General features: G+C 45.5%; 1 protein-coding gene across 1 annotated transcript in view; it reads right to left on the bottom strand.

Moving 5' to 3' along the window:
* Positions 1–12,769, bottom strand: part of ZCCHC9 (zinc finger CCHC-type containing 9) — an 84,680-nt gene that overhangs the window by 15,170 nt on the left and 56,741 nt on the right. The gene's annotated exons all lie outside the window — the stretch shown is intronic.

The following is a 12,769-nucleotide window of genomic DNA, read 5'->3' as shown; positions in this document are numbered from 1 at the left end:
GAGTTACCGCCGCGGTGAAGACCGCCGACCGCGGCGGTATGCCGCTGTGCGCATTCCGACCGCTGGGAGCGTTCCGCCGGGAAACCGCCAGCAGCCACACTGGCGGTCGGCGGAAAAGTGGAGACTGGTCAACCTCCACCGCCACGCCAGCAGAACACCGCCCACAGAATTACGACCCACATATCTGTGTGGCGGTCTTCTGTTGGCGGTGTTCTGTTGGCGGTCACCTCCCCATGGCTCCCGTCGCCTCCCGGAGGACCAACGCACAAGGTAAGTTGACCGTCCGTGAGGGGAGGGGGGGTGTTGTGTGATGTGGGCGTGCATGGGGGTGTGCGTGTGAGTGTGTAGAGGGGGTGTGTGAGTGCGTGTATGCGGGCGGGGGGTGCTGCTGTGTCTATGGGTAATGTGTGCTGTTCGGCAGGTGCGCATGTCTGCATGTATGTGTGCGGGTATGTGTCCCCGTTGTGTATGTGTGTGTAGGGGGTGTGTATATGTGCATGTTGGGGGTGTGTGCATGTCGGGGTGCATGTATGTGCATGTCGGGGTGGGGGTGGGGAGGGGGTTCGTACCACCTCTGGGGGGTGGCAGGGGGGTGGAGGGTGTGGGGGGAGGACTCGGGTGGGTAGTGGGGGGTGGGGGAGACCCCTATCAGTGCCAGGGAAGGAATTCCCTGGCCCCGATAGTGCTTACCGCCATGGTTCGCATGGCGGTTCCCGACCGCCAGAAACCGCGGCGGTAGGCAGGGTCATGATACCGTTGGCGGTCTTGGGACGACCGCCGGGCCGGAGTGCGCAAACTCCAGCCCGGCGGTCATGACCGCCGTGGCGGTCGGAGTGGGGAAGTGGCGGTCGATCGCGGCGGTCAGAATGCCATTTTTCTGACCGCCGGTCTGTTCGCGGTCCGACCGCCGCCTCTACGCCGACCGCCAAGGTCAGAATGAGGGCCATAGTACTGTAGATTCACATGCTGTTCATACACAGGCCATCTAGTATTAGACTCAGACGTGTGCAACTTGTTTTTTTTTTAGGACGTTTTTAGAGTCACAAGGTATAATAAATCCTACAGTTGGCAACAGGCATGGACATCAGCTCCATTGTTAGACTGACTGTTTAATGTACAGCGTGTGAGGATAGAAATAGAGCATAGAAATGAAAGAAGATGGCCATTCGACAGATATGGAATTTAAAAGAAAAGCATCTGCAACAGCTGAAGGCTTTTGGGGCGAAGGGTGGAGCGCATGTAACTCTAGAGCACTGCATGCCACGAACAGGTGCTTACTGGGTAAGTAACATTTTACCTCAGTAGCATGTGTAGCACATGCCCTCAGTAGACTGTAAAATAGTTCCCCTATAAGCAGTGGTTATCTAGAGGAGATGGCACAAAATTGAAAAAAATGTATGTAATACAACCTGGCCAACTTTGGCTTGTTAGCGCACCAGAGCATCCAACATAATAGTATTTTGTGAATGTGTGTGCGGTGGACCAAGTATCTGTTTTAAGGATGCCAGCTATTGTGATATTGCCCAGAAAGGCTATGGCGGCTGCTTTCGTGCATGTAAAATGTAGCCTAGGTGGAGTAGGGTGCTATCTTTTGGCTCTGGCATGGCAAGCTTACATGCATTTGACTAGCCAACGAGCTACACCTGCTACTGAAACGGAACAACCTTTGTGTAGTTTACTTTATGCAACAAAAAGCTGTTTTGTCTTACAAAATGATTTTGTCAAATGTAGCATGAAGGCCCTTTTAATGTGTAAGGGTTTTCTCCTACTGAGTCTAGGTTTGGGAAGAACACCAGGTGCTCAATAGACTGGTTGAGGTAGAAAGGAGAGACCACATTGGATAGGAACTTTGGGTTAGTTCCGAGTACTGCCTTGTCACTGTGAACCTGAAGAAAAGCTTCTTCTACAGTAAGGGCTTGAAGCTCACATACACTCCAGCGGGCATCTTTTGCAAGTAGAATATCAACTTGGGCAGAAACTGGAGAGGGCACGAGTGAAGGGGCTAAAAAAGGGGCCCACCAGTCTAGTTAAGACTATATTGAGTTTCCATATAGGGGCCTGGGGGCACATGGGTGGGATATCCCTTTTAAGTCGTTCCATAAAGGACTTAAAAGGGGCCTCTGAATAGCAAAGTGTGTTCCCCATTTTCTAAATAAGCTGCAGAGGCAGCCAAATGAAGACGAACTGAGGTATAAGCGAAGCCTGCATGTTGTAAGTGAAGCAGGTAGCAAACAACGTCTTTTACTGCTGGAATCAGTTGATCATTGTGTTTCAGTAGGCAGTAATGAGTGAATCATTTCCATTTTTCAGAATAGCAGGCACATGTATTGGGATTGCAAGCATCTTTGAGGATGGGCATACATTCCAGAGGTACGTTGCGCACAGAAACTGACTTCATCCTGCTATGGATGATATTCACTTGACTTTGAACACAGGAGAGACAACAGCCCTCAACCTCCTGGACCTCTTTGCAGCATCTGACAGCCTCCCACCCCATACTAATCAAACGGTTACTAGACAGCTGACTCCAAGGGCATGCACTTCAATGGATCTTTCCTGACTGGAAGGACCCAGACAGTCAGCCTGCCACCGTACACCTCTGATACACACAAGCTTATCTGAGGGTTCCGGAAGGAACCTCCCAGAGCCAGACCATCTTTGCCAGATACATGATCCCTCTATCCAGCATCATCCCTCCTCTCCTATGCCGACGACATACAACTCATTCTCTCCTCAAGGACAAAACACCCTGTATCATAATCAAGTTAAATTCATGCAAGACTGAAATCACCTACTGAATGAAGAGCAACTATCTAAAGCTGAACATCGACAAGACTGAAATCATGATCTTCAGGAAGAGCACATCACTGTGAGACTCCACCTGGTGGCCAAGAGAGCTACGACCGACACCCACACCAAAAACCTCTGAATCATCATCAACAGCAAACTCGACCTGACCGCTCAAGTCAGTGCTGCAATGCCTCATGCTTCCATACTCTGACAATCCTGCGGACGATTTTCAAATGGCTCCTAATAAGCACCTGGAAAGCCAGCATCTGCATTCACAAACCTCCCAGACACCTCTACTTGTCTGGACTTCAACTTACACAAATCCCACGCACATGGAAAACCAGATCCAGCAGTTGACTCTTCTCTTTTATCGCTCCTAAATTGTGGCTTCACCTACTAGTACACATAGGTCCTCCTCACTTCCTGAATTCCCCAAGAAGCTGATAACGTGGCTTTTCAAGTAGTCCCACTATACCCTAGGTGTGCTTATACTCATACCTGCTCAGCGCCAGGATGCCCTACCGGGTGAAAGCGTGCTCTACAAATCTTATCAATATAATGAAACCCTTGGATCTCAAGAGCCAAATGACAAGGTTGAGCGGCCTTGGGTTGGGGGTGCCTGCATGTGCCCTTGTGTTAAATTAGGCGTCTTGTTAGCAACTACAGGTAACTTGAGAAGGGTCGTGAACCAAGGGTGTCTGGCCCACGTGGGAGCCACGAGGATGAGGGTGAGTGATGTTTGCCGCAGCCTCCGAACCACGTACAGAACTAGTGGGAGAGTAGGAAAAGTATAGCCAAATATCCCTGACAAGTTCATCTATGATGCATTGCCCATGGACTGCGGTTGTGGAAACCTGGAGGGGAAGCTTGGGCATTCTGTGTTTTCAGCAGTTGCGAAAAGATTTAAATTGGGGAACCCCCAATGGCAGGAGTAGGACTTGCCGGTGGAGTTCCCACTCTTGGGCTTGTTGCTGCATCCTGCTGAGCATGTCTGCAAAATTGCTGTCCGCTCCTGGAAGGTACTCTGCCACCAGATTTACTTTGTGGTGAATCGCTAAATCCTCTGTGCTAATGGAGACAACTGGAGAGACTGGGTGCCTCCTTGTTTCTCCAGGTAACACATGGAAGTCATGTTGTCTGTTTTGATTAGGACCACCCTGTAGTGCACCTGGCTGAAGAAAGCTTTGAGGACTAAACAGTTATGTGGAAGCCCTAGTGGAGAGGTGTCCACATGCCCTGAACAGTGTTGTCCTGCAGGGAGGGGCATCTGTGGTAATGGTACCTTGGAGGACTGGATCTAGAAAGGGCTTGCCCTGCAACAAGTTGTTGCTGTTCCATCATTGCAGAGAGCGATGGGTATTGGCCCAAATCAACACTAGATCTGCCCAGCAACACTCCACTTGTGACCACTGTGCTGCAAGGTACTCCTGCATATGCAGTCGTGCATGGGGAACGATGGTGATGCAAAAGGCCATAATGTAGAGGATGCACATTACTATTTTGACTGTCAAATGGTGATTTGGCTGAAAAAAGTGAAGGCTTGGACCCATTTTAGGCGTTTCCAGTGACAAACTGGGAACCGCTCCAAGGAAGGGCTGTATTTGAAGGGGCTGAAGGAAGGGCTTGACCACATGATGGTAAAGCTGAAATAGTGTAGAAGATCTAAAGTGATCTGAGTGTGGTCCAAGCACTGCTGCCAGTTTGCGCTCTTTATTAGCCAGTCATCGACATGATGGAACACATGGATGCCACTCCCCCATAGATGAGCGGCTACTACATCAAGGCATTTGGTAAAGACTCGGGCGGTAGTGACCCTGAATGGCAGTATTATGAACTGGAAATGCTGTCCACCTACCACATACCTTAGATAGTGGGGAAGAGCAGGGTGGATTCGAATGTGGAAATAACTGTTCTTCAGATCAAGAATGGTCATGCAGTCACCTTGTTGCATAAGAGGAATGACGTCCTGGAGCATGGCCATGTGCAAGTGTTTCGAGAAGATGTACTTTTTGAGGGTCCTGAGGTCAGGGATGGGCCTGAGGGACCAGTCTTTCTTGAGAATTAAAAAAAGTATAGGAAGTATACCCATTTGCTGCTTTGTTGTAGGGGCACAGGCTCTATGGCACATTTGAGTATAAGCAAAAACACAAAAAGGTGATGGCAGGATCCTTGCAATAAGTCTAACCACTGGCAATCGTTTGAGGTAGCATTCCAACCCATTGTTCTTTTGCCCACCATGCCACCTCAGATTAGACCCAGTCAGATGCAAATCAATCTTGAACTTGCTCCAATAGGAACAGTGGAGCCTGAACTGCCAAGCCAGGTCCTCTCTGAACTAGAACACAAGACCAGTTTCACTCTGATTGGGGCTCTTCAGTCAGGTGTTGCTTGAATCCACTGGGGCAGCGAGCAAGAGACCACCTAGGGAGGTATACCACACACAAAAGGTGATGGAATGTTGTTTGCCATAAGTCTAACCACTGGCAATAACTCAGGGTCGCATGCCAACTCATCATTCTTTTGTCCACGATGACCCCTAAGACTAGACCCAGTATAAGCAGCTGTACGTCCTCTCGTAGTAGGCACTGGTGCTCTGGGGAGAGGGGATGTTTGGTGGTTGAGCTTGTCACTGTGGAAGGAGCCCCTACAATCGTCACCTGGCATGTGTTGTGTGGCTGGGGGGGAAGGGAGAAAGAATGTCACTGTTTAGAGGAAGTGATTTACTTTGACTGTACGCTGGATGGTTGCCTTGTTCCGTCCCCTGAAGAGTTGATGCATCAAAGGAGATGCGTCTGTTCTGACTGGTGCGATGACGCCGATGGGTGGATTTTAAAGTTGTAGAACTTTATTCCCAATTCCAAGGGCCCAGGACTTGATTGACACCACTTGGCAGCACATGTCTTGTAGCAACGTCCAGGTGCTGTTGCAGGATGGAGTGAAGTATTTGATGTCTCTGAGACTTCAGAACAAGAGGCAAGCCAGCAAGCCCATGGCGTCACTTTGGTTCTAGGGATGTGAAGATACGGATCCATTCCTTCTCACTTCCCAGCAAGGAGGGCAGCAGGGCAGGTACAGCAGAGCAGCAGTCCAGCAGGGTCCAGCAGAGTGACGGTTCTTTCAGCAGCACAGCAGTCCTTCTTCCTTGCAGAATGTCGTCAGGTCTAGACGTGTACTGAAGTGGTGGTGTCTGAGGTCCAGCACTTATCACCAGTTGTGCCTTTGAAGTGGAGGAGACTCCAAAGAGAGGCAGTTGAAGTGTACCAAGTCCGTTCCCTGGCTCCAGACTCACTACATGGGGGTATGCAGCTCTGTGCGAGGACAGGCACAGCTCATTCAGGTACAACTGTCACATCCTCCCTCCCATCCTGCCCAGGATGATCCATCGGGATGTGGATAGCCCATCAGGCACACATAAGCTCCATCTGCATGTGGCTATCTAGAGGGAATGCACATAGGCCAGCTGTCACCCACTCCAGACGTGTATTCAAAGACAGGTAGAGATACAGAATGGTTAAAGTAAGAAAATGTCAACTTTCTAAAAGTCAACATAAAATCCAATTTTACCATAAGTTGAGATTTTAAATTGTGAGTCCAGAGACACTAAACTTGAAATATTTATATTTTCCTAATTAAATTTTACACTGATAAAAGGCAATAAAGTAATCCTAATGGTAACCTATGGGAGAGATAGGACTTGCTGCAGTGAAAAACAAATGTAGGTGTTTTTCACTACCTGGACATGTAAAACTAAAAAGTACATGTCCACCTTTTTAAATGCACGGCACCCTGCTATTGGGGTTGTCCAGGGCCTAGTCTAGGGGGGACCTATGTGTATTAAAAAGGAAGGTTTGGGTCTGGCAAAAGGGTTAACGGTCCAGTTCGACATGGCGTTCAAGACTGCAAGCACAGACTCTGCAAAGGCAATCCTGAGCCATGTTTGAAGGGCAATGGATACAGAAAATATTGGTTATGCTCTAGCGTTCGCACATCTCATATGGATTAAAGTAAGGGTGAATGAAGTACGATCAAAAACCTAGTAGAGGCAGTCCATAAGTGTGGTGCTCACGTGGTTCCAACACCCAACCACCTAAGGTAAACCGATCCATCCTGCAAAATCAGTCCAGAGGAATTTGTAGAAGTTACCGAAGCACACAAAGGACCTATTTGTTGTAAGGAGAGACCATGCTAAGTGAGACGTATGCCAGAAAACAGAATTGTGAACTTCTTCGCATTTATCCTTCCAAAGTCTTCAAAACATAATAACAGTGCAATCTTCAAGTAGCAGCCAACACATGTTTTGTCCACTAGACTTTTTCAAAGCTGCATAAATGTACATAACAAAGCCAATTAACATGAGGTGTGATAACCAGGTCAAGGACCAACCCTGAAAATATGGAAGTTGTAAGGAAAGTAGTATGCCCAAGAAAACATAGCAGAGAAAAGAGTAAAACCAAACGCCCCTGCGGAAAGAGAAATGTGAACGAGGTATAACATGTAAGACCAGGCGAGAATGAGAGCCAAGGTATACATCTAAATGTAAATAAGCCAAGGAGTGAGGTGCCAATAACCATGGCAAAGTATGAATATGCGGAGGACAGATGAGCAGATCGTACCAAAAAGAAGACTATGGAAACCGTAAAGTGCATGCCCATATATAACAAAACCAAGAAGGGACTATGCTTTAAGAGCCCATTACAAGTGGTATGTGGAGAAGATTAACAATGTAGTATGTCTGTATCCACTGTCCACCTAAAGCAAAGTAATGTCCATACACCGCTTTGATGAAGTCCTCATAAGAACAGAAAGAACTGCTCCAGTAGTAGGGCACCAAAACCTACAAAATATGCCCAAAAGTACACAGGGCATCTCGGGCCCCCTCACATTCTACAAAAAGTGAAAAATAGGAGAGAGGAGATGGCGTAGGCACCAAGGAAAGGGCGGCAACAATCTGACCACAGATTGAGAAACAATGGCCAGGTGACTCACCTACATCCTAAAAACGAGAAGGTAACATAAATGTGATTAATATCTGTAACCATGTAAGTGAGCCCAAAAAAAACACCCACACACAAAAACAAAAACCAGCACTGCTAGAAAGTAAGGTATCGGGGAAAACGTCAAATACAGTATTTACCACATATAAGAAATACCAGACAAACAATGCGAGGTCAAAGGTTTAAACAGCTTACTGTCAATTAAATATCTCCAAAGTGTTGGTAATGGGCGCCCTCGAAGTTTTAAAACTCATAAGGGACCATGATAAGCCTAGAGAGGCAATGGCAGAGTTCTAAATGTGACCCACATCCAAAGCCCTATAAACCAAAAGACAAAAGGGAAAAGGAACGCGTCAGTGTTAAACTCACCCTACTCCGGTCATCGCCCAAAACATCAAGTGGAAACCGCGCCATGCAGGATGCGGGTATTTAAGCTGCCGGTGCCCGAAGGAGTCACAAGGGAAAGAGAACTAAACTTATTCTAAAATGAAAGACGGGCGTCAGGATTAAAGGTGCAAGAGAGTAACCGCAATCAAGTAGTAATAACTGTGAAGGGCACTGAAGTGAGCGTCCACGTAACTATTATGGAGACAGAAACAAAAAACATAGACAAACTGTACAACGCTCATTAGCAGAGACCGGTGTTGCCCGCGTGCCGCACCACAGAGTAAAAGGGGCATGAAACACGTATCAAAAGAACAGAGGTGTAAGCAGCATCACCATGTGACAACAGCACCAAAGAAATACTGCGTCAAAGGATGGGTTCAAAATAAATGCTGAGGGAAGCCCCATAAAGTGTAAAGGCAACAGTGTGTAGAATATTACACAGAAAAACAGTAGTCACGGCTGTTATGCACCCAGTTAACAGGTTAATGGTCCTTCATGCATGAGTTTCGATATGAAAGATGAAGATGTAGATTAACTGCATAAAGTATGATTGGTAAACCTGTTAGCAATAATGAGGCTCAGTGTATCAACTGGGCGCTTAGCCACTATGTCGAAACTCATAGGCTCTCAGCCAATATACTGCAATATACACTGGAGCTCGCATTTGGAACGCTTTTTCGGACTGCTATGTATCAAGAGAACATCCCAAAGTGCGAAACAGAATTTAAGTGGATTTGTTATGCAGCCATTAAATCCAGACATAAGTACATAAAATTAATAGACACTGCCACACTTTGCTAGTTATATCACATTAAAAATTGCCAAAACAACAATGATCTCTGTCAAAGCGGTTTTAATGAACATTGGAAAGCATATCCCAGAATGCCTCCTAACAGGCAGGACAGGCAACTATATACTCAAACTGTAAAGGGACTCACTGACCGTGAACAAGACCCTTGTGGGTTGCAACACGTTGGTGTTTGCTGAATGTGGAATACAATTTTGGTAATTGTTGGAAAGATTTGTGTGCGGCTATTTCTTCATCTTCGGAGATATATATTCCTTTCCCTAGTAGGTAGCTAATTAGGGCCATGTTTCCACAGAAAAATAATTTTTGACTTGCCTATATCTTCAACACCGTTTGACGAATCTTCATGACATTTTCCCCCCCAAAAAAAGTGTGCCGGTGATTCTTGTTGCGCATGGAAAGTTGGTAGGTGATCCCTCAAGCAGAGGCCGACAAAAGACCTGTGTTTCCCATGTTAATTCACATAGGAGTTTTGAATACGACTGCAGCCCGAACCACTGGACGGAATTACACTAGATTCGGCAAATAGGTAGTTTTCGGGCACGCATATTACACTTTTGGATATTTTTGTAAATCAGTTCAGTAGTTTTTTTTAGATATTAAAGGGGAAATAAATTTGTATATCTTGGGCCGCGGATCCATTGCGATGTTTTTGTGGAGATCGAGGTGAATTTGTGAATGTGCACGCCAACAGGAATGTGATTGGCTGGCCCTAACCTGACCAGAAAGTTGCAGCCACCATTTTAGGTAACGAGACACACTTCCTGGGGCTGAAAAATAAAATGAAGTGGAATAAGGGATCAGGGTTGAGGTACCCTGATCCCAGGGCTATGACATAGGGATCTTTGAGGGTCAAATTCTGACCTTAAAAATATTTATTTTCACACTGCGCAATACTCTTGAATACATAACGACGATCAGCGCAGACCACCCTGTAACATTGTGACAAATCTGCAAATATCAGCAAAAAAGTAAAAAAAAAAAAACATTCTCAGATTAATTTATACAGTAAATCATTCATTCATAGAAGCACTTAAGATACTCACACACCTACTCACAGACCCACTCAGGGACTTACACATTCTCTCACAGACCCACTCAGGCATTCATTCACCCACTCGCAGACCCACTTACACACTCAGGCACCCAAATCTGATAATGGAGCAGTTTGTAGGGAAAACTGGTGCTCACAAAAACCTATAGTGAGCCCTATTATATAATATGAAAAGAACAATTCTACAGGACGGTGCACTTCAGGAGAAAAAACACACCCAAACCTCTTAACCATTCACAGTCAAAAGACTGTGGATACAATCACAATTAATAAAGGCACAAGTTGGAGGGGGGGCGGGGAGTGGGTGGGATGCGGGGGTTGGGGTGAGAGATACATCTTACCAAAATGTATCTACCACTAAGAATACTTTTTACAGGAAATCTGGAGAATCGAGCAGGGAAATAGAGATCAGAACAGAAAAATAGATTTTGGGGGAAAATCCGAAGGGGCAAGAGAGGAGGAGGCCCCCAGGGAAAGAGGGGCCATGAAAACAAGGTCATGGGACAAGAAAATGTAGGGTAAGTCTTAGAAGAGGTGATCAGTGTGGTTAACCTATCAGATAAGATATTTTGACTGGACGTACTGCCACTTTTAAGTAAGGGGTTTAACTACTGCCCTTCCAGTATGGGTGATCTATGTAGAATGAAAGTATATCTATTTAAGTTTGTGAGACGTCTTAAGGAATGAATCAAAGATACTGACTGAAGTACTGGATTTCCGGATAGATTTTTGGCTGTTAATGAATCATGGACATCTGATTTGGAAGAACAGTGATTTGAAATGGACTCTACGAAAAGTATGGACTAATCTGTTTGTATACTTATGTCAAGACGTGTGCCTTTATTAACTGTTACTCAGGCACCCACTCACAGACCCACTGACACACTCAGGCACCCACTCAAAGACCTACGCACCCACTCATAGACCCATTCAGACACCCACTCACGCACCCACTCACAGACCCACTCAGACACTCGCACACAAACTCAGACCCACACAGACAGACACACCCAGAGACACCCTCTGACACCTTCTCTCACATCCACATAGACCCTTTCACATCAACTCACACCCACTCTCACACACAGAGACACCGTCTCACAGCCAGAGAGACAGACCCTGCAGCCAACTCTCACTGTACACGGCCAAAGGCCTTGCAAGACATGGTGTTTCATCATTATAGGGGTTGGCACGGTCAACCCCCCTCCTCTCGCGAACAGTTAGTAATAAAAATTACTTTGCGTTAAAAAAACCTAGAAATTCACTGAATAAGCAAAGGTTACAGGGATGTTAAAGTTAAGAAATAGAATTTAAAAAATACATAGAAATTCACATAGAAAACCAAAGGTTACAGGGACGTTATAGTTAGGTTCTGAATTTACTTGCAAAAAACATTGCCCTCGCCCTGCACTGTTAATTAGCCCAGATATGACAACACTTATGACAACTTTTATAACGTCAATAAAAAAATATCAATGAAACATTCTAAGTCAAATTATTGAAGAAAAAACTGTGCATGACGGCGCACAAGTTATAGTTACCTTAGCCTGCGAGTTATTGTATCCTGCAAGAAAAGAGCCTAATATATTTGAGGCACGGTTATCGCTGAGTCCTCTAGATGAAGATCTCTTCCATGGTGCCTTAGTTTTCATAGCCCATCTTCAGAAAGCGCCACTCACATTTCAGAGTTTCAGGAGCCCACACATCCTTTACCCTTCCATCAAGTGCTTCAACACCCCATGGTACACATAACAAGCCTAGGGATGTATGCTATGCTTTATAGACATTTAAGCAACCCTCATTCACAGACCTGGAATTCCATCACTTACACTGAGGAAGATATCTGAGGAAGGAACTGCCTGTAGGGCAGGATAACTACACATTATAGTATGATTTAGAGGTATAGACTTTCTTTTGACTTCACGTTATTGGGAGTTTTCAAGAAATATACATTGACAATAATTAGTTTTTTAAATGATTAGCTGCTAGGTTTTCAATGTTTCTAAGCTCTCTGAAGTGGAAACAAGTTTCTTTGGCTTCCTGGATTTTGGTCCTCCATGATAAGCATTAACTCGGCTGAGGTGACACCATCTCCGTAACTTTACTTTAGATGTGTGCTCATCTACTTACATTTTCTAACTTTGACACACCAAGGAGACTGTTCATTGATCTGTGTCATGGTGGACCAGGCCTACCCCACTGGATATTCCTTCCTATTAGAGTACACAAATTATCAGTCATTCTTTCACCTGTGGTGAGAAGTCACTCCTAAACCAACCCCGCTCAGCCTCCCGAAGGCATGGGAGACAGGCACTACTACAGGAGGCGTGCCACAGCCATACGAAATCAGGGCTATATTTGGGTTTAAGTAAAATGTGAATAAACAAATTAATTTTGCATCATTCTAGCGTCTAGTAGTAAAACATTTGATAACCACAATAATATAGAATTACTGCATTTTTATTTTAGGTAATAAGTACTTTTTTTCAAAAGTTCTGGAGATAGGTGAAACCTGTGCAAACAGTACACATGGCAGGCTCAAATGCATTGGCTATTATTAATGACACTGACTGATACCTGTTTGATGATTAAGCAGTATGAAAAACTTGAATATTACTATTTTGTCTGTGCATCTAATTTTCAGAGCAACCACCAATGGGGTGTCTTCCCACCACCTTATTTACTAGAATAGAGATGTTAACAAATAACTGTTACCAACAAGATCTAGACTACTCA

Source organism: Pleurodeles waltl, chromosome 1_1 (assembly GCF_031143425.1).
Source record: "Pleurodeles waltl isolate 20211129_DDA chromosome 1_1, aPleWal1.hap1.20221129, whole genome shotgun sequence".
Lineage (NCBI taxonomy): Eukaryota > Metazoa > Chordata > Amphibia > Caudata > Salamandridae > Pleurodeles > Pleurodeles waltl.
The sequence above is the reverse complement of the archived record's forward strand: the minus strand, read 5'-3'. Positions and strand labels throughout refer to the sequence as shown.